The sequence below is a fragment of the Lepisosteus platostomus genome, chromosome 7 (genome assembly GCF_059453375.1).
Source record: "Lepisosteus platostomus isolate fLepPlt1 chromosome 7, fLepPlt1.hap1, whole genome shotgun sequence".
Lineage (NCBI taxonomy): Eukaryota > Metazoa > Chordata > Actinopteri > Semionotiformes > Lepisosteidae > Lepisosteus > Lepisosteus platostomus.
Window position 1 is genome coordinate 42,142,430 of NC_142617.1, and position 24,533 is coordinate 42,166,962.

The 24,533-nt window shown below is 42.3% G+C and overlaps 1 long non-coding RNA gene across 1 annotated transcript in view; it reads left to right on the forward strand.

The window, feature by feature from the left end:
* The window catches only part of LOC148658816 (uncharacterized), a 32,732-nt gene that overhangs the window by 3,679 nt on the left and 4,520 nt on the right, over nt 1–24,533 (forward strand). Inside the window, exons 2-3 of the long non-coding RNA XR_015940199.1 lie at nt 375–564; nt 4,596–4,692. This is a non-coding gene — a long non-coding RNA (uncharacterized LOC148658816). The remainder of the gene's footprint in view (nt 1–374; nt 565–4,595; nt 4,693–24,533) is intronic.

Consider the following 24,533-nt stretch of genomic DNA (forward strand, 5'->3'; position numbering starts at 1 on the left):
ATTAAGCCGCGGACCCCCACCCCCCCCCACACACACCTCGCTCCCACCTACCTCTCACTTGTCCATTACTGACTTTGCAGACGAGCAAAGCGCTGGGGCTCACAGCTCTCCAGAGGCCCAGGAAAACCTTCCCTCCCAGCATGCTCTCCCCAGGGGGGCTGCCATTAAATGCTTTTATGTCGTTCGGGTTTAATTCCATGGAACCTGGACGATGCAAATAAATATACAAATACTGGCCATTAACTCATTTTTATTAGAGGAATGGGAAACAATGCAAAGGCCTTAATCAGAAACATCATGCTTTTTAAATTTGAAAAAGGCGTTTTATCCATAAACAGAAACAGGTTTTTATTTTTTTTTTGTGTGTTTTGCAGGGCTACAATGATTGTTCCCAACAGCCCTGCCACTAACCCGCACCCGGGCTGAACCGAGGCCCAAACCATAAACTCTCAAGGAGCAAGGAGGCGAGGAGCAGAGGTGTTCAATGCAGCGTGCGGCAGACCCATAATTCCCTCTAACGACTGTGAAAGGCCAGCCCTGCGATGTCAATGGAACTGTTTTGCTGTAAGTTAATTCACAAAGTGGATATGTCTTCTCTGCTATTGATTTTCTCTTGCTGTGTAATCATCCCACAAGGTTATTGCTGTTCAGCTGCAGCTGGAGAGAGGATGTGACTTGACAGCATTACCTTGTAGAGAGCATTAATGCAGTCCTGCCTCATATACTGTAAATGCTTGTATGTTCAAGTATAGTGACGGATGGCATGTTGCATCGGAATAAAATACTATAAAACTTCATCGGTAGTAACATCTGTGGCAGGCCAGACACAGAGGGAAGAGGTTTATCTGGGCCTTGACAAGCAGTAAGATGGATGTCGAATTAAAAACACCAACATGAGTGCAGAAAATAGGGGAAACAACAATGAAAAAGCCTTTTCAGATTGCCTTAACCCAACAGCACAAGGTTGTAAAATTTTCCCTGTTCTTCATTTCTTCGACATGTCAGGGTCCTCAGTAGGAGCGTTTTGCTCGTGAGGAGGAAAACAGTCGCAGCCCCGATTGTTACAGTGAAGCTGTTAATGAACGTCTCCCGCAGCTCTGCAGATTTCGTTGTGGGGCACTGGGAGTTATGGGCATTGCACACATTAATACATAAAGAAGGAGAAAAATGCACAGACTAAAACACACCAATAAGGGGTTGAAGTGATAGCTAATTGATGAATTGCTCTCTATTAGTGGCATAAACAGCCTTAGTATTTAGAGAGCTCCTGAGACAAACAAACCGCTGGGCCTGTGGCACTGTCAGTGTAAACAAGGCCTGATGGCTATTCTCTTTTTCCTCTCCGCCTTATTAGAGTGGACCCAGGGTCTGCGGCGCAATTAATCTACCAGGCCTCTGGAAGTCATTTGCTTTTCACAGCTGTGCCCAATTATTCCCCGGAAGTTTACCTACCCCTATAATAACGCATATTTCACACTTAATTGGATTCTGAAGATTCCACCCGCCCGGACCCAGCAGCTTCTCTATAACGAGGTCCCAATGTTTTCCTCCTTTTTTTTCTGAAAACCAGTTTTGCAGGCCCAAAGTATTTGCTTTATTAAGTCCCAACAATAGCAAATGAGTGGTTTAAGATCTAAGTCAAGCTGCTTGCCACCCAGTAAGAAAAAAACAGTTTCCCTTGATCAGGGTGCCTTTATTTTTTCCGACTTGCATGTTACATAAATGGAGTGATGTGAAGCTCCGCTGATGGGGGCGGGTGGCTGTCGTGTACAAAAGGAAAAAAAAACACGGGCGCGGAAGACACGCAGAGTAAGCAGCTCTTGAGGGTGAGACGGTAACCGGCACTGACAGAAGTTTTCACAAGGCAGCGCCTACAGGGCTGCAGGCGTGGAGAGTGTGCTGGACTGAAGTGGCTCTTTAAAACGGGCCAGAACGTGTAAACACCGCTGTAATTTATCGGTCTTCACTGTGCAGCCGTCACGGGGACACATCTTAAGAGGCTGTAAGCTGCTATTAATTATTTAATCAAACACAGGATAAAGCGCATCTCCTTATACAGGCGTTAATTATTTAACAACTGGAACAGCGAGCGAGGCTTCGCAAGGAATACAGAAGTGCCTAGGCTGTTGTTTCTTCCGCAGTACTGGTCTTGCGCAGTAGGGGGCGCACTATCTATGTTAGATGAGTTGTTCGGCGGTGCTGTCCGTGCTTTTTACACTGATATCTGGCAATAGGAAACAGTTCACATTGAAGTGTTGCCCTCGCATTACTCGCTGCATCGAAAAAGCCGATGTGTATTTTTACATTTCTGCAGTGTTTTTTAATGGCATGTCCACTATAACTTCAATAACCTATTTCTGTCAGCTAATGAATGATGAGCACGTATCCAGGGCTCACGTCTCACGTTTGCCAGTATTAAGCAACTTAACGCGAAATTGATTTAATTATTTATTAAATTATTTATGGAATTAAAATGGTTTATTAATCATTTCATTAATTTATTTAAAAATTGGATGCATCCTTTTGAAGATAGAGATGTACCATTTAAGGTCGGAGAAGCTGGGGATTGCGGCAGGGTTGGGCTAGCTGTAGGTGGAGGATTGTGAAAAAGCGAGTGAAAGTGAATTTAATCACTTGTGCGTTGTGAATTCATTAGATATAATTATTTTCTAGGGTTGTAAACAAAGTCTATTTGGCCCAGTCACTCAGTGCGGTTTTTTTTCCCCAAATGAATCCCTGCAAATAATACAGCTTCTTTGTTAAAAGATTATCGAAAAGGGGAATGAAGCCCCACTGAGCACAGGTCTGTATTGGCAGTCGTGAGTCCTCCGAGGCTGTGCTGCGGTGGCTGTGGGCTGTCCGAGATCTCCTGTACGTCGAGCGGCTGCGCGGCGCTGGTGTGTAGGGGTGCAGAGCACCGAGGGCAGCAGTCACCGCAAAACACCACGCAGACTCGCTGTACTCTCACAATCCCTCTGCTTCTCCCTGTCGAGAACCATCCAGGTCACAAGGGCTGCAGCGATCTGCTCCTGGTGTTTCTTGAAGGATCTGTGTTGAGGGCATGGGCAGGCGCCCTGGCCAATCCTTACAGCCTTAATACTTCCAGAATCTGGCAGACAAACTGGCATCAAGTCCCCTTGTATCCTGCTTTGCTCCTTTAGCCTGCCTGTCTAAACAATTCTTGGCTTCCTTTGACCTGATTCTGATTGATATGTGGAGACTGGAACTGCACACCGAACCTAAACAGGGCCATACTGTGGTGTAGCTGATAGTTTATTTTCCAGTGTGTACCCTAACATCCTGTCCAGCTATGTGTTTTGCGCCCCACATCAGGATACTGACAATCCTCTCAGTCAAGGTTTCTCAACCCACAGGCCCTCCCATTCACTCCATTAGAGAAATTTGCTGCTTTCGGCTCCTGGATGATTTAATTGATCATCACCAGCCTCAACACAGGGCGGTTGAGCTTGGCTGTACTGAAGTCCAGCAATGGGGGTGGAATGGAGGGGCTGCAAGTTGAGTTGTCCTGCTTTAAATCTTAATTGTGTCCGACCTTACGCTTCTTACAATGAGCAAAAAAAAAAAAGGAAGAAGAGAAAATAGCCACTGGAGAAATCTTTGCAATTACCCCAGTCTTTGAAATCACTAATTAATAGAGAGAGCAGAAACAGCTGGCTGGCATTACGGGCTCTCAGCTGCAGCCCTGACTGCGGATCTGATTAAGATTGCTCTGGGTCCTGAGGTGACTGCGTGGACCAGAGGAAGACGGAGCAATTGCCTTTAATTACAGGCAGCCGGACAGGCCGCGGGCAGCCGCGCGGCGAGGTGCTGGAGAGGATGCTCGAAGAGAGAGAGGGAAAGAAAATTAAAGCAGAGAAAGAATTTCATTCTTGGCCTGAATTGCAATTTTTAATCCCGCGATCCTGTGTGATTAGAAATAATGATGTGCTCCCTTTTTTTTTTTTGCTCAGCTTTTACATTACTTTAAGGATTTTTTTCTGACTGTTCTTAGCTTTGGCCAGGTGTAGCACAAACTTAAAGGCTGAGGTGGATCTGATTGAATCAAATCGGCTCGTCGGCTTTTTCTAGCAGATCAGTCCGGATGCACAGGACCGTAACTGATGGCCGTGTGCTGTCTGTACACTGACATGCCATCTGTATGTTGGAAAGCTGGATGAACAAATAATATTGGACTCTGGGAAAACCGACAAGAACACTGTTGTCATCACTCTTGTCCCTCTAACTTTTAGCTTTTTTTGTTTTCGGCAAAAGTGGAGATGGTTTGGGGCTGCTAGAGTTACAGTATGCAGCAACACATGCTCCCATCATTATCATGTAATTATCATCCTCAAATCTGGAAAATAATAATAATAATAATAATAATAATAATAATAATTATTATTATTATTATTATTATTATTATTATGACCAGTACTGCTAAATTAATTTAAAATGATTGAATGCAGTTTGTGCAGTCTGAGACAGGTGAACTGTCGTAAATGGTTTGTCAAAGTGATGTCCTCTTAAATTGCTAATTTGCATTGAACGCTTCTCTGTGTTTAGTTTGATCTTGCCTAATTAATTGTGTTTTCTAGTTGGTCACATTGATGGATGAAGTGGGGATCCACAGTGGCTTGGAGCTCTGCTGCGCGTGTAGCAGAGTCCTGCTTTGGTCCTCTGTGCTATAATCAGGTGAGCAATTATGCAAATAATTCTCAGAAATATATTCTCTGGAGGTGTAAGAATATGCATTTCACAGCAGGTCAAGAAGTGATGAAATGCAGGCAAGCTACTGGTCTCAGCCCCACCCTGTCAAATCCACACCACAGAACTTATAATTGACTAACATTTATAGTCTCAAGTGCTGTCATACAGTACCTCCCTCTCCTTCCAGCAATTGAGCAGAAAATTAAGAGTGTGGAACTTGCAGCTTTCTTGCATTCCTGTCATTCTCCACTGTATTTATTCACTTGTTTTTTTAAGAACACAAGAATGGTTGTCCCTCATTAATCCTCCCTGTCTGGAGGTTCAGGTAAAGACAACATGAGAGGAGGCCATTTGGCCCATGTAACAGGTTTGTTTGTTAGTAGCTATTGATCCAAGGATGTGTTCCAGTCCTTTCCTGGAGGAAGCCAGGGCATTCGCTTTAGCAACAAGCTGTGTGGCTTGTTCCAGACTCACACAACCGTTAGTGTAAAGAAGTGCGCCCAGTTCTAAGTTTTAAATTCACTTCACTGCGTTTTATACTTGTAGCCTCAGCTTTATATTTCACTGTTGAGTGTGAAGAAATCCAGAAAATGGATGGTGCCCTTTAAGGTATTTTAATACTTGACTCAGGCCCCCTTATAGGCTTCTCAGTTCAATGCTAAAAATTTAGTTTTTAATTTGTCATAGCAGGAGATTTCTTTAAGTCCGGGACTGTACTCGTAGTTCAAATATTGCTTTTGTTGTATGATTTTATCTGAAGCATATTAATTTTGTGTTTGTGACCCTTTATGTAGCAGAGAATTTTACAACAACAAGCTGAGTGAAGTCTTATACTTAAGTGTTCGACAGCAGTGTCTGACCTGGGGCCTGCAGCCCTCCAGCTAGTCCAGTGTCCCAGCCACTGCTCCATAGTGCTGACTTTTTCACAGTACCTTAGCTGCTCTCGCATTTTGCCAGCTTCATGGCTTGGCCGAGTCGTATTGGTATGTACTGTAGAAGGGGATTGTGTTCCGTTTTTTATGTTTACTCTGAAGAAAAGGCCTGGTTCTTTTGTGGTCACCCAGCGCTTGGGGTTGCTCCATGTTGTTTCCTCTGAGAAAGTGGGCCCCTGTCTCCTCCATCCTCGGTCACTGTCGGAGGATATGTGAAGAGTTTTTAAAAAATCCAGTGAATCAGTGTTTGGAGGAGCAGGAATCTGTGTGGCTGGTGACGGACAGGCTTTTATCTGTATTGTCAGCATGGAGAGAGCAGCGTCTTGTAAGCAGGGCACCGTGGTGGAGCAGACAAGTAACGCAGGGAAAGAGAGTAAGAAGGAGAGGAACGAAATGGGCGAGGAAGAAAAACCATGCCTTAGATTTATCGTAAGGAAACAGCCAGGGAAAGCAGCGTGCCGCAGGCTCTGTGGTGAAGTCCATCAGGGACTGCCAATCAAACCGGGTTCAAACAGGGTGACAAATAGCTGCTGTCTTATTGCAGCTCTCCCAGGTTTAGCTCAACATCCGCGGCCTTCAAACTTTCCATCGTGCTGGAGTCATGCGTCTGTACTTTCACTACGTCAATGTCATTTTTCATCCTTGCTTACCCACCGAGACTGCGATGACTAGCTTCAGAGGGAGTGTTTGATGCTGTTGCCACAGAAAGAAAAAAAATTCAGTCCATGAACTGTGCGTGTGTATTAGAAAAGTTCTAGGGTCAGAAAGCATACGCTGTCCTTTAACACACATTCTGACCTGTGTCTGTGTCTCGCTAGAAAACAAAACACCACGTTTCTCAATGAATAATGAATATGGTTGAGCCTACTGTACTTGTCATTTTAAATCTTCCATTTCTCCTCAATAGTCATTCCAGAAAGTTGCAGTCAAATTGAGCTGCTGCATTTGCCCAGGCTGGTATACAAGGTGCCACAACTAATGATTCCAGCTATGGCTATCTGAGTTTTAAATTTCAGGAGCCTGAAAACATCCCACATTATTGCCAGCTCAGATGTAGGGACTGAAGTTGATTCTGCTGGCTTCTTATCACTTGCTGTGGCCATGACCTTCTTCTACAATTACAGGAGCCAGAATCACAGTGTTGGGGCATCAGAGATTCGAAGCATTAATGTACCACCCCTGAGCAGTGTAATGCTCTCCATGCCTAAATAGTCTGATGTCTAGTACAAAGCCTGTTCTCATCATGATCACATCATAACTGTGCAGTCATATTTTACACGACACGCTTCCTGGTGTCTGCTTCATATGCACAGTGTCTTGACAGACGATCAGGGCAATGTCATTCTTTGGATCTTTTGGGGGATAGGGGGGGTCGGGAGATGACAAAATTAAAAGAGAAGGATGTTCCTATTTGTTCTGCCTGTCAAGTTAGTAAAAATAAAGTTAAATCTTCTGAGTTTTCTACAGCGATAACTATGGAAAAGGAAAAAAAGAGCAAGCGAACATTTCACCCCTCGTGCCACCATGCTGGAGCTTTATTTAAACATCTGGCCTCCAGTTTCCACCACAACAAGCACACATTTCCTTCAGATGCCATTGTCTTCATGCAGCGCTGTCTTTGGCCCAGTAGGGTTAAATTTGAAGGGTATCTGAAGGCTGCTGAAAACAGTACAAGTGATAGTTTTATTAATTGCCTTTTTTTTTCTTTAGCAAGGCCAGCAAAGCCCACATTAAAATAAGGGAATGTAATTCTTCTGCATTATGCTAGAGTAGACCGCATCACAAAGTTAGTCACCCAGAACAAAGGATTAGTGAGGAGGCCCATTTCACTTGAAATTAAAGAAGGAATGGGAGAGTGGGGTGGTGTGTGTGCTGGGGTTGGGAGATGGGTATCAGGGGAGGGCGGGTGGCTTTGCTAAATCTAATTTTCAAGAGACTTGTCATCTAGCTACTGTGCCTCATTAAAACAGATACATCCCTTCAGAACCAAATGCAGGGACTAATTTAAACCTTGTTTGGCTTGTGCTAACCTTACTGTGTCACAGAGAGCATTTACACCTCCATTGGCACCAGTGGTGTAAGAGTTGCACGAAAGGCCTGTTTGTTTTGCATTTGCTTTCATGTAACATATCTGTTACCTGTGACCTGTGTCCTCTGTCAACCATCTTGCCCTTTTTGTGGTAATACTATTCTAGATTAAAATTCGAATTGAAGTTAATTAGCTCACTTGGCACCACCTAACTAATTATGCTGGTCTTCTATCATATTCTGGTATGGAGTACATTTATGACTTTTAGATAAATACTTAAACATATTCTGTATTAAAGCTTTCAAGTGCACATTAGATTTCTGTTTGCTGAATGAGTGAGTGTTTCACTAAGATTTTATCTATTTTTGTAAACGATTGTTTTTGTGACTCTTAGCAAGCATTACATTTAAAACCTAAGCTCAAGCACCATCAGCAAATAACTACCCCATTATTCGCTGACAGTTTAGGTAACACTTCAGATTAGGGCTTGGAAATGCTATTTGTAACTGGAATATATCAATACAGTATTAATAGAGTGAAAGAAGTCTGATAATAAACGTCCTCTACTGTAGATTGATTGCATGTGAGTAACAAAACCATTATCCTGATCACAGACTCAGTCTTAACCCTTTGTTTGCACCAAGTCCAGCTCTGGAGTGTCTGATGGGCTCACTTGACATCCCAAGACCTCAGAGTTTGTAACACAGTCACTGACCATGTTTAGGGTCAGAGGTCACCCCTCGGCATTAAATTTGGCCTAAGAATAAATATTCATGGCTTGCATTACATGGGTATAGATGTAGAATACAGCTTGACAAATGACCATGTCATATTTAGCTCCTGACCTGCAAAGTCCGGTGTGACTGACTTTACGACACAGACATTAGCCTTTCTAATCAAAACACTGTGTAACCTGGCAGTTGGACATTTGGGTCGGGAAAGGAGGGAATAGGGGAGTGGGACTTTCACAGTAGCGTCATTTTTCTAGCCACAATCCCCCAAAGCCTACAAATTACCACTAAATTTTTATTGCTTAAATGCTTTTTTTGTGTAACTGTACCTGTTACAGCATTGGAATCAGCTGCAGCCCAGGCCTGGTGTTGTAAAAGTCCCACATGATTGTTCTTCAAGTGCACTGTTGGGTTCTGTAAACTGAAAACATTCTAGACCCAACTGGGAGGATGCTTGCATGCTTGACATGCAGCAAAGAACAGAATAATTTATACCGCACTGCCTAAAAATATTGCTGCCCCTAATTAACTTCTGTGTACACTTTTAAGTATGTTAAAATAAAGCTACTTTTTTCAGTCGCCAGTTATTAAACTGTGTACCCCTCTCTTTTGGCAGCATAAAATACTTTTTTAGTGTTTAACAAGGCATTGAGTTTCACTAGTATGGAATAGAGCTGGATTACTCAGATCCCACAAGACCCTGTGTTCACGAAACACCGTCACCATCAGGATTGCCAGCAGTTTTTCCACGTTTTCTATCAGGTATCGTCTCATTAATGATGAGTTCCTCTCTCTCCTTTGAAAGGGAAAGTCTTTCGAGGAGCTCAGGCGCACATGAAGAATCACAGACACCCAGTGAGGGTTGGACTCATTGTCATCTAGTCGCTGGTATCAGAAGTGCTAGATTGGAGCCCTGACACAATTAGAATACGTTATTGTATTCCAGCCCTCGCGCTTGTGCAGAAAATTAAGGCCACTGATTGTCGCAGCTAAACTGCAGGTCCTTTTGAAGCCCATATTGAGAAGCAATTTCATTTACATTTTGAAAAAGAAAAGCAGCAACTAAATGCAAATCAGTGGGGAGCAATTGAGGGGAAAAAAAACACAATTTGGTGCCAAACACTCTTGTTTTTTTGGTAAGATTCTCACAAATACAGTTTCAATCAGGATTTGGTATTTTTTAACTGTTGTGCACTTTTTTTAAAACCAGATTATTCTAACTGACAAAATATAACAGTGCAGATGGTAGCACAGGTCTTAATCATTTCAATAATTTGAAAGCCGTGAACTGCTGCTTGCAAGCTGAGCTTTTGGTATTAATTTTGTTTATTTTATACTGTAATTTGCTCAAAACGTGAGTAAATATACTGTATAGATGACTCCTCTCCCCACTTTCCCCACATAGGTGCAAAAAGATTATCTTTAAAATATGATGACCATATTTTTCCCAAGCCTGTTTCTGCTTTCCCGGGGGAGGGGGTCAGAAAGAGAGCTTTAAAGGGCTTTTAACACACCTGAAGAAGGATCCCCAGCCGAAACAGTGTGTCTCCTTTCTTTTCCTTTCAGCGTGGAATAAACCTTTACCTGCTCCTTTAAAGGGACTTGTTGTTTAGACGTTTCTGCACGTTATCGCTAGTTTGTGGCTTTTGTTTAGAAGATCCAACTACAAATGTGTTCAGTCTAAAGGAAGTTCCTTGAAACAGTGCTGTAGTGTTGTGTGTGTGCTGTGGAGTGGCAGGGCCAGGGCCAGCGAGTGTCCCGGGGAGATTGGGGGGAGCGAGCCCCCCCCCCCCCCCCCCCGCGGTGCTCTTGAGCTGGGAGGCAGGCTGCTCTACAAAGCCTGAAAAAGGTAGATGATTTTCTGGTGAATGAGGTTCAGAGAGCGGATCTCAGCAAACACCGTCCTGGCCTTGTTTGCTCAGCCTAGAACCCACCCCCCAACACCACACCCCCCCCCCCCAGGGAGCCTGTATCCTGTGTGCCGATCAACTGCACTTTGTGTTTGAGTGGCTGCCATCACACACACTAAAGTCATAACGCTGCAGATCTTTAAGCAAACACTATCTGCTCATTTTTCAGGAAATGAATATTTGTGTGGACGAGGCTCCTTTTCCTGTGCAGTCCCTCATGATCCAGAGAGCTTGTGCTTGCATTGTGCAGTAGATGTTATCCCAGCCGGGGAGATTAGTCCTGTTTCTCCTGCGGTGTAGCTGCGCTCTCACTTGCACGATAGATTTTGAAACACCACGCAGAAAGCGCTGAGGCACACTGCTCCCTGCCAGATAGCATAAATAAACTTCATAGTGTTGTAAAAATCTGTAGTGCTGCAAAATACTTTTAAAATTAAAATAACATTCTTGTAACATGCTATTTTAGTTACATAATTCAAGGTTATTAAATAACACCTTACAGATTTGAGAAACATTTAGGGCTGGTTCTTCACTACTCAAATGAAAACTGTTAACTGCAGTCATTGCAGAGCAGAATAATAATTGCGTACTGTACATTCAAATAGTGCTTTACATATAGGAGGGAACCCATATCATTCACCCCTAAATCCTGGAGGGGTTACCATGGAACCTGGATCCCACCTGGACGATGTGCAGCAGCCGTTCTGTACCAGCAGTCACATGATGCAGCAGATCAGCTTTAGGGAGAACTTAGAAATTGCGCAAGATCAGAATGCAATTTAGCCAGGACACTGAGGTGATAACGTCTTAAGGATGAGACCTGCTACATCACTGCTTGTAAATTCTGGACCCAAAGCAAGAACGCCACCCACTGGTCCACCAACACCACTTGCAGCAGCGTCTTGGCTTTCCTTCGAGGTCTCCCATCCCAATACCTGGTCAAGCCTTGCTTAGCTTCTGAAATCTGAAGGGATCAGTTTAGTAGGTTGTTATGTTGTCAGTGATGGAAAATCGGCAATAATATGGAGTACTGGAATAGGCTCTAGACTCACAGAAAGAGGGGTTGTACTGCTCTTCTGCACATTCACAAAGCTGTGTAAGCTCTGTGTATGTGTAGAGGGCAACAGGTAATGCTGATAACCAGAAATCCAATAATCTTTAATGTGTCAATTAAATTATATTGGTAAACGCGTTGGTTTGGTTACCACAACTTTTATCAGTATTGGCTGCTCATGAATAATTTACCTTGAGCTGCTGCGATCAAGTCTTGAAGATCCTGATCAATGTAATTTTAATTTTGAATTTGTCTAAGTGACAACTTTGGTTATTCACACCCATCTCAGCTATGTTAACAACAGTTGTTAGAACACTGGTAGCACTGGTGGAGGATTTGTACTGTATGTGTTGCTGATGCTCAGAGAATATGTGTATTGTAGCTCCTGATTGCATATAATATGGCTTAGACATTTGTACTGCAGTGCACAAGTATGATCTAATAGATGTTGTTGCATGCATATGACTCATGTTCCTCTCCTACGTTTTTCACAAGCCCTTCAGAGACAATTCTGGCTCTGATGACCAGTCAGAATAGTATGTACTGACCACAGTTGCAACACGGCCCTAGATTTAGTGGTTAAAGTGATTTTCATAAAAAGTCTTGCTGTGATTCCGTTTTAAATACTGTCATTGTGGGAGACTGTTGTAAAATTATAAATTAGCTTTCATACATTTTCTATTTTAAACACATCTGACACTCACCTTGCTTTATTGCAAAGTTTGTCGAAAGAGTGTTGGAAGATTTGCTTTCCAGAGCAGAAGTTTTTCAGTCCGGAAACAACAGCCGTAACTCCAGTTCACTAGAAGTCCTTATAAGTGCACTTAAAATCCCTGTACTTTGATTATCATAGTTTAAGTCACGCTACATTTTTCATCTTAAATAGGCAAATGTGAGGTGCAGTCAGTAAGGCAGGGTATTAATTACAGCCAGGCTGTGTAAACAGTTAAAAAGCAATCCTGAAGTATTTGAAAGGAACCCGAGAGGAGACAAAATAGCAACTTAAGCTCGGAAAATGATGTGCGCACAGGAGGTTCTTAAACTGCAGCTCTCTGTTTGCTCAAGGTGCAATGACTCAACACAAATAAAACAAGGTCTTGATTTTTTGCTCAGCTCCCTCTGCCAAGGCACACTTGACATTTACCTGGAACGTCTGAAATAATGTATTTTTAATTTGTGTTTTTCTACTGGGAGTTTGAACAAATGACTTTTATTTTTGTTTTGTTTTTTCAGTGCTCAAGGCCAGTGAGTACCTTTTCTCCTCAGGATTTATTCAAACTTTTTTAGGCAATTGTGACTGAGTAAATCAGTCACGGTTATTAGTCAGGTTTTGACTAATTTGTCCCATATTTGCTGATTTGGTTTTCATGCTCTGCAGCAGCAGTAGTCAGTATTGACTGAAATCACATGTGGCATTTCTGTGGACACAATCCACCATCTGGAGCACTGCAAGCTCGTGTTAGCTTGTTGGCAGTTCATTTACTGATTGTGTATTAGGAGAGAAGGGGATCATTTAGATCACAAAGCTGTGAGAGCTGTCCTTGTAAAGCTCATTGGAACATTTTTATTTTGTAAACAGCCAGAGGTGCTGGCTGCTATCCAGCTTTTTCAGGACAGAGAGTTCATAGGACAGAAGGATGCTTATTGTAAATATTTTGCAGTGCTGTGTGTGGACAGAATAAAAATGTATAGCAGGATAAAAAGAGGAACTTTCATGTGACTGATACTGTAGGTCACATAGACCAGATATATAGACGCTGATAGACCAGAGCACGTCTAGTGATGCTGGTGTGAAGTGCTGTTCTTGTGCTCACATGTGGAGAAGTCAGGAGTGTGGAGGAGTGCATGGGGGCTCTGGACTCCAGATGTGACAAAGAGTACAAACAGTGAGGCCAAAAAACAAACAAACTACTGCCATAGTCTACGTGAAGCACTGCTCTCCAGTAAAATGCCCTGCTGTTGAAATTAAAATTGCTTTGGAAAAAAGAATCACCTGCAGAAATCAGACAACATTAATAACAGCAGCTCAAAGCTGCATGTTTAAATAGTCTAAAGTAAAAGTAAAGTAAAAAAAAGTACTTTTTTATTTTTGATGTATTTTGCACCTTCAAAAATCAGTGTCCAAGACCTAGAGTAGCTATTTGGTTTTCCACTCCTGATCAATGCGTGCTTTGCTTTAGACTGGCACTGACGCTGGTTGTATGGATGAAATATCAGTTTACATGAAGTAGCCAAGGAGAACTACTGTAGCAATATTCGCAGTTTCTGAAATTGTAACAATTCACTCCTTTCTCTTGGTCCCGGCTGCTTTGAGCTCTTACTTTAGAGTATGTGTATACGCTGGATTACATTTACTGCACACAAGGAGTTCGGAGCATAGCTTCCTTTTTTGAAAATGTTTTCTCCTTTCTTCTCGGATTAAATTGAAATAAAAAAGCCAGAGGGAAGGATATGGCTTTTAATTGCGGGAGTCTGCCGCTGGAACTGAGTCAACAGTGAGTAGAGGTCATTAGTGGCAGCAGGCCCTCCCGCTCTGTTTGTCTTGAATATTTTAAACCATCGTTGGTTTTAGCACATCTGTTCTGCAGAGACTGCTTTGAATTGGTATCTTTGCTGGCCTCTGCCTGCTTCAGTGGCAAAGCATTGCTCCTCTTTCCCTTTGTGCTTATTCGCTATTGTCCCACCCGATGGAGACCCTGAGGCTGACCTGAGTTTGACACAGGGTTGCAGGGAGCTCCTAAACCCGAAGACAGTTGGGCAGGCTCAGTTCCTTTGTCTTACCTGATATTGCTGGAGTGCTGTTTCATGGCTTGTCATCATGTCTCTTCTTCTCTGTAGCCTGGTCTCCCCCTCCTTTTCCTTTTGCCCAAAGCCTGATGACACAGGTTTTGAACATTTCTGGACTCAACTTCAGCAGGAAAAACTGAAAGTCCATTACAGAGGCACTGTGGTACCTGCTGATTGTGGTTGGGGTCTTCAAATCTGTTTGCCATTGTCTCACACATGGGCCTTTCAAACTTATAGAGCTTATTAGGCCTTGTTGTGTCCTTTCTTAGTGTCATTGTGACAGATAGACTGTCACAGCACAGACTATCTTATAATGCCGACATTTTGCAACAGAGCTCTTGTCTCAACTTTGGATATAGAACATTTGAACTGTGCTAATAAAGATGTGTTTGTTGGAAGGCAGCACTGTCGAGTTTGCTTAAAGAGGTAACTTGTGACTTATCCACTGATGCTGCTGTCTGTTTGCATTCTAATTTTCTGATTGTGATTTTGATTTGTGTACAAAATAAAGCACCAGTGCTGTATCTCTGATGACTGAAATGTCCGGTATCATATGATTGATTACCTTAATGTACAGACATTTGCCTTTACTTTAGTCCTTCCAATCTTTTTTTAACGGTATGTGAAATCATATGAAAAGGTCCAGTATTCCTGTCTGGTAGTTATTCATTAGAGGAAAAGCGTTCCACTAGGTCTTTTTTGAGAACCCTGCCAATGTACATCTCCTCCTTCCAGGAGAGCTGTAGTCCATGGGCGAAGGCAGAGCTACAGTAAGCAATAACCAGCTCCCCAGAGTGACTGAAATTCTGTGTGTATCTTGGACTGGGGTTTCAGCTGGAGAACCGCAAGTTATTCTGTCCGCATGAAGAGGAGGATTGTGTCGAACATGTGTTTTTGTGAACGTCTTCATGCAGCATCGAGCTTGTATATTACCCGACCACAAGAAGGGAAACGTGAAGGACAGCTAGGCCATGATTGATCAAGCACACTCCACAGAGGAAGCCCCCTGTCATGGGTTTGCTGTGGATTCTCTGCTGCGTTTTTATTTCTCAGCCTTTGCAACTCGCTGGTTAGTCTTGTAAAATGAAAAATTACCTTTGCATTCTGGAGCGGGGCACCTCAAAAGGCTGACCTAGGCACTTCAGCAATGTGTTGTATTGGTGCGGCTGTGTTTTTTTTATTTCTTTATATCTGCAAGTAGACGTCTTTTTGCACAGAATCACATTTAAAATACAACAAATTTTCCAAATACAAATGGAGTTTGTCTTAGTTTAGTGACATTGTAATGGTGCAGACTCTCCTGGGACCTGCACAGGACTCATGCTATTTACTCCTGAGGCTGCTGTGTGCGGACTGCCTAAAGCAGTTTTTTTTTTTGCTTGTGAACGTCATTCAATTTTTCGGATTGGTTTGCCAGCATTCTTCAAATAATTTATAAAACCCTGGGATTAATTCCCAGTTCTGTTGACCACCCACTCACAGTCTCTGCTCAGGGCTTTTTCTGTATAAGAAAGTGGGGAGTAAAACTTGGTTGAGATTTTGAATTTGGAAAGGCTCACACGCACTTTGAACTCTCTAGTTCTCGCCATTCAGACTTGAGAAAAGGTATTGATGAAGACCAAAGCATACAAACAGAAGTGTGTGTCCAAAAGTGGAAGCTGATGAGCCCATCTGTCTTTCTCAGACTTGGTCAGGGAATCAGCTTTCACTGCAAGATTGAGAAGAACCCAACACTCAGGGCTTGGACTCGATTACTTGAGTAAAGTACCCTTGTCGTCTTCTCGGTTAAAGACTAAAAAGGATTCGTTCTTTTAGCATGTCAGTATTAGACATTCATTCAAGCCTAACAATATGCCTAGTCATTCTTCTCTGGATGTATTCCAGTGCAGCAATATCTTTTTTCATAACATCATAACCGAAGCTGTACATAATATTCCAAATGAGGCTTTATAATAGTGCATTATACCATCCATATATTTAAATTCGGGCTTTTGATGATATTTCCTAAGATTTTGTCTAGTTTTATGCACAGATCTTGAAGAACACTGAGGAATTAGAGGTAAGCTAACTTATTCTGCAAGTTTGACTTGTAGAGATGTTTGTCCCATATTTCTGCATATTTGCAAGCAGCTACTGTATATCATTCTGCAACTCACAACTGGCAACCCACTGAAGCTAAGCAGGTGTGAGCCTGGTCAGTACCTGGATAGGAGACCTCCTGGGAAAACTAAGCTGCTGGAAGAGGTGTTAGTGGGGCCAGCAGGGGGCGCTCACCCTGTGGTCCATGTGGGTCCTAATGCCCCAGTTTAGTGACAGGGACACTATACTGTAAACAGGCGCCGTCCTTCGGATGAGACATAAAACCGAGGTCCTGACTCTCTGTGGCAATTACAAATCCCAAGGCGTTTCTCTAAAAGAGTAGGGGTGTAACCCCGGTGTCCTGGCCAAATTTCCCATTGGCCCATATCAATCATGGCCTCCTAATAATCCCCATTTATGAATTGGCTTCATTACTCTGCTCTCCTCCCCACTAATAGCTGATGTGTGGCGAGCATTCTGGCGCACTATGGCTGCTGTCACATCATCCAGGTGGATGCTGCACACTGGTGGTGGTGGAGGGGAGTCCCCATTACCTGTAAAGCGCTTTGAGTGGAGTGTCCAGAAAAGCGCTATATACGGTAAGTGTAAGCAATTATTATTATTAATTATTATTATTTCATTTCTGAGTGTGACTCATTCTCTGAGAGAATTTCAACCACTGGGCAGACTCTCGCGAGAGTCTATCTGTCTTTTCTTTGATTAGTAGAAATTGTACAGAAGATTGTTTTACTGTTTGTGGAGCCAGAATCTAGCACTTCCTCTTCTTTACCAGTCTTTTGGGGGGAATTCAGTTTCTTTAAAAAAAACAACATTCTAGGCAAACTGTGCCCTGCTGGCACACTGATTTCCCTAATATTTGAGCTGTGGATGATTTCCATTAATAATCTTTTACCACACTTATATTCTCCTTATTCCCTAGTGACTCTAGAGTGTTTATGTATTTCTGTGCATGAAGCAAAATATTAAAAGCAGTGTGTGCAAATACTGAGAGGCATTTGAAGTCCAGCAAAAGCATCTTGGAACCAGTAGTTCCTTTCAGCGCTTAGTGCTTTTTATAGTTTTGATACTTGCAGTTCTGCTTGTTTCTGGTTGCTGTCTGGTCTGACAAAGGAATGCCTTACCTTGCACAGGTCCCAAAAACTACAAAGCTACAAACATGAATGCTATTAAATTCAGACTTGTTTTCACGTATTTTAATGGTTTCTGTGGCTGTGCCTGTAAACTCTTTTGAGCAATCCACACTAACTTCCCAAATCGGTCCATGCGCCAGACTTAAAACTGCAGAGCGCTTGAAACAGACAGCAAGCTTACTTTCTGAGCTGTTACTTTTTATTTCAAAGCTAACGTTTGAGTGCATTTGTGTGTCCGTACTCGTGTGTTGATGTGTTGGAAGCCGCTCCACTTTGTGTATTTGATACGGTGAGGGTTTAGAAGCAGGCTTTCTGTGGGCTCTCTGTAAAGAGCCCTGTTGCTTTCATGTGGGCAGACAAGATGTTTCATTGTAGTAGAAGTCTGGCACACTTCCCACCTAGTTGGTGACTCATGAAACTGTCTCAAAAACAGATTTATGCTAAACAAAAAATCTGCTGGCTTGGCAAAATGGTTTAGCTCTAGTGTGTGTGTGTCTATGGGGGTTTGTATTTCTGTATCTTTTCTCAACAATCACATTTTGGCAAATGTCTACCATTTTTCTTTGCTCCTTTAACTCTTTGGGTTTTTCAGATGAGATAACAATGTAGAGAGTTGTAACGTAGTACTTCAAATTGGCATGTTTCTCTTACATGACCTTCTCTGTGTTTTTCAGAAAATACTGTACAATTCATACAGGCTTCATTTACACCTCACTCTGCTGAAAGCTCTGAAACGTGTGCTTGCCACTGTCCAGTAAATGTAAACAACTTTCCCAGATGAAAGAAGAGGACGTTTTAAGGCTTTCATAACTCTAGAGTTCGGACATGAATAACCAGAATGTGTTCACGTGTTCGCGTTTTAGCACAGTTGTTGTTTTAAGAGTTTTATTGTCGCGCATACTTTTTAAGATGGGTGATTGAAAAGATGTTTAGCATTGCACACACTTTTATACTAAATAAATCTGTAGGGTTTATCACAGACCAGGTGGGCCTACAGATACAGCGGAAGACATGACTTGACAGAGGAGAGTACACAGTTAGTTTGGGAAGCTGATGTTGCCATGTGCGTTTCATTTTAAATATTCGTTCATGCATCTCGACTTGCGCTAATATCCTGCAGATCTCTCTGCCTGCGAGCAGATTATTCTAACTTTATGACTCCAGTTGTCTACTGAGTCACAGTCACAAGGTAAATCGAGAATATTTCCAATGCTGAGTTTGAGAATGAGAAGGAGGGGATGAATAGGGTCAGCCTCTGCTGTTGGGCAGGCTTGGTTGTTTCTGTATGGTGGCATGTCTGTGTCACGCAGGCAGGATAGCTGCGCTGAAGTCAAGCTCTTTCTGTTCGACAGAGGATAACAATCTTGTGACATTCTCTCTTAGTAGATGGAGTTCACATTTCTATTTTAAAGAAATCATTACGTTGCAGAGTTCATTCCTCCTCAGTACCTTGTGAAATTATTTTGTCCTTTTTTTATTTAAACCAGCACTCTACGTCAGAGTTGGTCATGAAAAAAAAACTGAACTAAGGACATAAATGGAACTCGCATGTGCAAAGCCAATCTGAAAACAGTAATAAATGAAAATAAACAGTTCCTTAATCCTGAAAGCATCTATCCCTATCTCTGGCTCATCTGAATATGTAGGTTTTGTGATTGTGGTGAAAGTATTTTAAACATTGCATTTGGAACCATAATTACACAATTCCAGATTGCCAGTAACCACTTAAATACAAAGGATCTAGCTAGCAAGCCACTAAGTGTGTATATATATATAAACTCCAGACATACCAATGCAAAGAATGATGAATACAAGAAGAGGTCTTCAATTATAACCTTACTTTCGGGATTTGTTTGTTTTAATGCTAGAATTTAAGCTGTCAGTGCTCACATTGCTTTAATCATGGCATTGAAAGCTTACAGACGGGAGGAGGTCATTCAGTCCATGTCTTAAAACATGACATGACTCCCTTAGTTTCCATCTGTGTCCTCTGGTTCGTGTTCTGCCATTGATGCTGAAAAAGTGCAAAGGGTCGTCTCTGTGAATAACATTTTACAATTGTGAATATTTGCAGCAGGTCATTCCGTAGTTTTCTCTGTTGAGGTCTAAATATAATCAGATATTTGGAATGTAGGACTCTGTCAGGGTAATACATTCCGTGAATCCAGATCAGTAATATCCATTTTGTAACATGGTGACTAAAATTGTACACCATATTTTAAAGTAGTTTTTACTAGTGCATTATACAGTCTCTGATATAATATCCCTTGGTTTAAACTCTGCATTTAAAGAGAGTGTTTAAATTAGAACATGAGAAAGATTATAAGTGAAAGGGGAATCTTCAGCACATTTTTTCCTTGATTGCTAGTGGGTGAAAGATTTCAGGATCATCTCATTGTATTGTACAAGAGAAAGCATTGTCAGTCACACAGGTTGTTTTCAATGAGTCTTTGCCGCAATAAAAAGCTGGTTTATTCTATTCATTGACAAACTAGTGTATGTGACTAGAAGAACAGCATAGCTCCTGATTATAACTGTTTAAAACGAATGAACATATACATTATTGCGGTTCATCCAACGTAGATTTTTAGAAATGTCTAGATTAAATGCAGCACTGAATATTTTCTAAGGATACAAAACAACAGAAAAGCACATTCACTGTGTCAGTTGCTGTCAGTTTTTGCCTCATACAGAAGACTTTCAGTGCTGGCCTTCAGTGTGACATACTCACCTGTCCTGGCTGTGTCATCAGGCTGGTTCACACCTGTACTCAGCGGTCACTGCCACTGTCAACATGGCTGCCCAGGTGTCTTTCCGCAGGCCACCAAAAAACGTGAATTTACATTGTTCGTAAACGGGTACCAAAGGCTATTGTAAATTGCAAGACCAATGTTTTAATTAGACATTCCCCTGACAATTGGTCTTTCCCAGTTTGGCTTTAAGGTAGCCCGTTTTATAACAAGCATAATTAAAACTCAGTTCCGGGGCTGGTGCAATTTGTCTCTCACAATCAGGGTTCCTTGAAAAACTTAAGTGCTCACCCCAGGCAAGATTTCTGCACAGCTATGGTTTTGTTTTCGTTTGAACTGAAACTGAAATTAAAATCAGAACTGTTCTGCTCCAACTATAAGCAACAGGGAGGGATCCAAGTACACCGCATGTCCATTGAAGAAGACCCTTTGTTGTCAACACATTAAGATATTCGAATACGATCTTAATAAGAATCTTTACAGATAAAGCGTAGCATCCCTTTACAATTCGGTTCAGAATGAGTTTATTAAAGGTTATGCAGGGCTGATTCTATATTACTGTGAGCAACGCTGTCGCAATGTTAAAGAGATTGTAAAAAAAATCCAGAGATTTCGTGCTATTCTTGCATTCCCTCGGCCTCAGCATTAATAAAACAGGAGCTTTGCCCTGCGTTTATCACCTTTTATTACTGAAGAAAGGAAAGGCAGAAATTTTGAAAGCCAAAGGCAAGTCTCGTTTCATGTCGAGGGTATTAATTTATGATTTTCATCACAGCTGGTGACCTCCTCACCTCTATTATAATGTGGTCTTTGTAATTTCATAGTTAATATTCAATAGCTGCTTGTCCTCCGTTCCTGTCGAGTATATGAGAATTTCCAAGGGAAGGCATAGAAAAAAAAAAGAGAAACACTTTTCAACAAGCCGCACTTCAAAACAGATGCAGCTGTCAGTGGACGTGACACTTGATTGTTCAGAATAACTCTCTCCGGGTAGAACAAGAATCGCCACATTGTCCACGGCTTGCCACGACCCGGTGCAATTGTTAGACTTGACCTTTGGGGGGGAACTATATCAAATTTCAACTGGGTGCGATCTCCGCTCCTGACGAGCCCGCGTTTGCCCGCGGGGCGCGCCGGCGCGGTCGGAGGCGAGAGGGGGGGACCGGTTATTAAAATTCATGCGAGGCCGATACCGAGGGAGAGATCTCGTAAAGACCAACAGAGTGCCTGCTCCCTAGCTCCCAGTTCATGAGCGCACATTGTTAAACTGACCCAAACTGGCTTTGTTTCAAAAAGAGTTTGGCAGCCCATTTGAAACAAAACTATAAATTTGCACTCTGCTGCCTGAAAACATAAAGCCCTTAGTTTTTCTTCTTCTTTCTCAAGTGTTGAGACTTGCAGCTGAGTTAACCCTTAACATGAACGTTAACGTAGTTTTTAATATAGAACTCGTACATTAAAATAAACTCATGCATTTATTTTCCCTATACTGGTTTGCGCTTTTAACATGTAATGCATGATGGAAACATTTACCAGGCTGTTGACGTCAAAACCACATGGTCATATGGGTAGAAAAATATTTCTACCAGTGTCTTTTCCCTACAATTCCAGGTGTCTATCAAACAGAAACGGACAAATCAGCGTTTTCAGGTAAACGCATAGCCTCTGGTACAGTTGGAACTGTAATTCCAGCTGGGCAGCTGAGGAACCCGTCTCCTGGGCTGGGTTGCCTGTGGGCAGGCGAGACGGATTGGCAACCAAGACTGCAGCTTCACTGGGGCGCCCCACCAGGCTACAAAGTGTCACTCTTCTGGGGTAGAGGTATGAGTGGGTAGTGTTGAAGACTGCCGTAGAAACGGTGCTGCAGGGGCCTGTGTACATTCACAGACACGGCCGCTGGTTCAGGGCGGTAAGCCTCCAAGTTGGAGACAAAACGGTCTCACTCCGGTCTTCCCTGTTTCGAGTGTTCGCAAAATTGCCTTGCGCTTTTTACAGCTGTTCCCTTCCGCGTTTCTTCTTTTTTTTCCCAATTTTAATTTCTCACGAGCTAGCCTGCGCAGCTGTTCATTCTGCTCGGCCTCATTTTAGTGACTTTTAAATTAAAGAACAGATGCTGAAATGCAGTTTTCTTGAAAATATTAATAATAATAAAACAGAATTATATAGCAGTCGCATTCCAGTAATAACCCATTTGAAGTTCAGTTTATTATAAAGCTATAATGCAGAAGAGATTAAAAAAGATTTTGACTTTCTGTTCAACTGTATTTCAGGCACTAATGTTAAGGGTTTACTTGAAGAAAAGCAGCAGTTAACGGAAAGAATCTGTAAGGTCAGTGAAGTGCCGTCAGTGGTTGCAGTGTAAGGTCAGTGTAGTGTGGAGCACATCGAGAGAGACGCAGTGCTCATTGAAGTGCTCTGCTGTGTTACAGGAATAACCTAACCTGCCTTTGTTATTCCTGGGTGACCATGTGCAGTGGCACCACAGACACAGTGGTGTCGGGCTCCTTCATTTCCCCAGACGATTTCAATAAATCCTGCAAGGAACTCAGTCCTGCCCATGCTGCGAGCTCTCCTCCTACCTTGGAGTCTATTTTAAAGACCAGACTCCAAGAAAAGGGGCACCTGTTGCGAAGGTAGAAGGAGAGGCACAAGACATCTTTAGAAGACGGTCAAGACATCTCAGATTCTCACGCTGGAAAAAAGTCTCAAGTTCTGGTTGTAGAACTGCCACCTCGCAGGCCAGTCTTGTCAGATCTCAGAAGCTCAGCAGGGCAGTACTGGGATGGGAGAACTCTAAGGAAACGAGGTTGCTGCTGTAAGTGGTGATGATGGAAATGTAGGTGGCACGCTTTGCACTGAAATATAGTGTCCACTGGACATTATTCTCCAGAGGAGCTGTCCTTTGGACAAGACATTACTCACGGTCCTGACTACATCGTCATTAAAGAGCACCCGTGCAGGCTTTTAGGATAGGAGTGTTAACTCTGGTGTCCTGGCTAAATTCCACCTTGGGTTGGTCTCTACTTCAGTAATCTTAATCAAAAGTAATCTCCAGCCAAATTATAATTTCTCACTTCTTCTCCTGATCTGCTGTAGTGGGGCGCTGGCACAGAATGGTAGCCATCTGTCACTGAAGTGGATGCTGCACTTCAGGGGTGTCATCCAGGGTGTATTATGATGTGTTCTGATAGACCTTTATCTTACTATAATGTTTATCAGCTCTTAATGGAGTGGGCTCTCCTTGAGAATGTATAAATCCTTTGAATAGAAGGACTGTTTAACCTCTGTGCCTGTCATTGCATAATGGTACTGTAGGTGAGGCCCACCAACAGTGATCCACAGCTGGCTTAAAGGACTTGGCAGCAGCTTGAAACAGAAATCCAGGAAGAGAGCTGAAAACAGGATCTGCTCCATCTTTTGGATGTGAGGCTATTGTTTCTTCCAGATTATTTATCTAAAACACAGCTACAGTGTCAAAACAACTCTGCTAGTGAGGAGCGAGGGGCAAAATTATTTTTGGTGTCACTGAACAACCCTTGTGTCGAATCCTGAAAAGAGTGCTGCATTCCTAATTGATGGTTTCCTGCATAATCAGCTTTCCTTAGGTTTCAACGTTCAGCGCAGGAAATATCTCTTTATTCCCCCCTCGATAACGAATTCTGTATCCAAGTCTTCAAATAGAAAGACCATGAAACAATATTTACATCCTGTCTTCACTCAATACACTGCAATTCAGAGAATCAAGTTGGCACATGTAGCTTTCTTAAGGGCAGACATTTGTTTTCACGTGGCAATGAGTGAATAATACTAAACTAAAACACTGGAGCAAAATAAGCCTACATTTAGGCACTATACTGTAGGAATAAATTATTGCTCTGTCTAGCACTGTGTGATAATTAAATGATTTTGTAAATTGTTGTGTTTCTATTCCACATTGGAACTGTAAAAACTGTTACAGAGTACACTGTTATTACTGTTAACACTATACTGTTACTGAGCTGCATCTGCAGAAAGTACATGTCAGCTCTGACAGTGTTGTCTTTTTCCATCATTTCCACCTTCCCTCTGCCTGGAGTTGTGCTCTTAGCTTTCAGCTGATTCTGTGCGTCGATAAGAATAATTACAAATAACCGTGTAACTGTAATGTCATTCACACAAATGGTTGTAAAGGATTATGGATGTTGCTCTGTGGTGTTGTGTAGTGTTTATTAAACAATTATTATAGTGTTTTAGTAAACATTCAAGTAAACTGATACCAAATATAAATGCACTTTGTTAAGCACAGTCATTCAAAGAGCTTAGTCACATTCCTTGCAACACACTATTTGGCAATGAAGCAAACTCTTTTTGTTGTAGCTACATACTTAATATTGCCCATACCTCACAAGCTGGAGCAGGATTTC